Here is a 2,489-nt window from a genome sequence, read left to right as displayed (position 1 = left end):
CGTCTTTAAAAAAATAACACTGACAACGAATTTTTATCAATATACAGGCGGATACAATCATTTAACGACATATCTATAATAGCAATCTAAACCTATTGATACATTCTTGGAAAACAAATTTAATTGTGCATGAGACCTTTTCTGTCGAACTCTGAAAAAAAAACATATTATGAAAAAATTTTGGTCAGAAAGATCGTTTCTCTACTACTACTACTACTACTACTACTACTACTACTACTACTACTACTACTACTACTACTACTACTACTACTACTACTACTACTACTACTACACGACGACGACTCTACTATACTACTACTACTACTATACTACTGCTGCTGCATTACTACTACTACTACTACTACTACTACTACTACTACTACTACTACATACCACTACTACTATACTACTATACTACTACTACTACTACTAACTACTACTACTACTACTACTATACTACTATACTACTACTATACTACTACTATACTACTACTACTACTACTACTACTACTACTACTACTACTACTATACTCTACTACTACTACTACTACTACTACTACTAGTACTACTACTACTACTACTCCGACAACTACTACTACTACTACTCGATCATCGTCATCATCAGAATCAGTATCACCAAGGACCAATAACTATTATAATGTGCAAGAAATTAGTAGATGTCATACTATTCAATTTGAACACTAGGGTTGAACCACACCGAGACTAAAAGGACTGACATGCCAGTCACAGGTGAGGTATTTCACGCCCTGTGTCATAACTTTCAACCAGTCAACTACCGTACCCCCGAAAAACTCGTAATTAAAAATTTGGCCAGAAATCTCATCCTTTTAATATCTATCGATTTAATTGATCCTCATCTTGGCAAAAACTCTCAAATCTGGGACTTCGCGAAGTCCCAGGTTTGAGTGTTTTTGCCAAGATGAGGGTCATTTTAATCGGTCGATATAATTTGAAGGACGAGCTCTCTGGCCAAATTTTTAAATACGAGCTTTTCCAGAGTACGCCAGTTGACTGGTTAAAGGTCTATAATAATATTATTGCCTCTATAAACTATAAAATCATAGACTTCCTGGTTATAACACAGTGGTTAAAATCACAGCGATTCTAGGAATGGGTCAATGCTTGATAAGCCTCGTCAGAGAGAGAGAGAGAGAGAGAGAGAGAGAGAGAGAGAGGGAGGGAGGGAGAGAGATAGAGAGAGACACACACACAGACACACACAGAAGGAGACAGCGAGACAGAGATTAGAGAGTGAGAAAGAGAGAGAGAGAGGGGGGGAGGGGGAGAGAGAGAGAGGAGTTGAGACAGGAGAGAGAGAGAGAGAGAGAGAGAGAGAGAGAGAGAGAGAGAGAGAGAGAGAGATGAAAATATTCCCCTTGTCTCGTCAGAGAGAGGGGGCGATATAGAAAGGGAGGTAAAGAGGAGGGATTTGGAGGGAAGGAGAGTTCAGATAGGGGAGAGAGGGGAGGGGGAAGAAAGGTGGAGAGAAACGGAGAGAGAAACGGAGAGAGAAAGAGATAGATAGATAGATAGATAGATAGATAGATAGATAGATAGATAGATAGATAGATAGATAGAGAGAGAGAGAGAGAGATAGAGAGACACACACACAGACACACACAGAAGGAGACAGAAAGACAGAGATGAGAGAGTGAGAAAGAGAGAGAGAGAGGGGGGGAGGGGGAGAGAGAGAGAGGAGTTGAGACAGGAGAGAGAGAGAGAGAGAGAGAGAGAGAGATATGAAAATATTCCCCTTGTCTCGTCAGAGAGAGGGGGCGATATAGAAGGGAGGTAAAGAGGGAGGGAGTTGGAGGGAAGGAGTTCAGATAGGGGAGAGAGGGGAGGGGGAAGAAAGGTGGAGAGAAACGGAGAGAGATAGAGAGAGAAAGAGATAGATAGATAGATAGATAGAGAGAGAGGGAGAGAGAGAGAGAGAGAGAGAGAGAGAGAGAGAGAGAGAGAGAGAGAGAGAGAGAGAGCTTATCGGTTCTAGATTCTCGAGTAGGTACCCATACGAGAACCCAGCGAGCCAAGCTGTGAGACCGGCCCTTTCTAAAGAAAATTGCTGAAGTGAATCGGGGTTTCGAAGGGGCGATGTCGACTGTCTGACAGCTTTTAGCTTTGTTGTATGGTGTAGTTAAAGGCGGTGGAAAATTATTTGTAATGCATTTCGGTTACTTTACACCGGGTTTTAGAAGGGCGTGTAGCTTGCTTGACGAGGCGATCGGAGTAAGGAGAAAAAAGACGACTTCTTCGACTATGGATTTCATAGAGTGACCGTTCATTATTTGTCAACAGAAGTTGTTTGGTGCTATGTAAACAGTCACGTGACGCATCAATAGGAATTTCGATCTGGTGAATAAAGTTTTAAGGACTTAATAGCTATGTTTAGTTTATTACATAAATTATCATGTCTATGTTTATTACCTGATATCAAAATAAATATTTAGGCTAGTTGTTTTTTTTGT

At 40.7% G+C, this 2,489-nt stretch overlaps 1 protein-coding gene across 3 annotated transcripts in view; it reads left to right on the top strand.

Annotated features, from left to right (window-relative positions):
* Positions 1-2,032: 2,032 nt before the first annotated feature.
* The window catches only part of LOC144973110 (uncharacterized), a 41,507-nt gene continuing 41,050 nt past the window's right edge, over positions 2,033-2,489 (top strand). For all 3 annotated transcript variants that reach the window (XM_078915157.1, XM_078915156.1, XM_078915155.1), the window contains exon 1: positions 2,033-2,376. The gene's annotated coding sequence lies outside the window, so the exon portion shown is untranslated. The remainder of the gene's footprint in view (positions 2,377-2,489) is intronic.

Source organism: Berghia stephanieae, chromosome 5 (assembly GCF_034508935.2).
Source record: "Berghia stephanieae isolate SIO BIC M18660-M18661 chromosome 5, UCSD_Bste_1.3, whole genome shotgun sequence".
NCBI classification, from domain to species: domain Eukaryota; kingdom Metazoa; phylum Mollusca; class Gastropoda; order Nudibranchia; family Aeolidiidae; genus Berghia; species Berghia stephanieae.
Note: the sequence above shows the minus strand (reverse complement) of the source record. Positions and strands in the feature narration are given on the sequence as shown.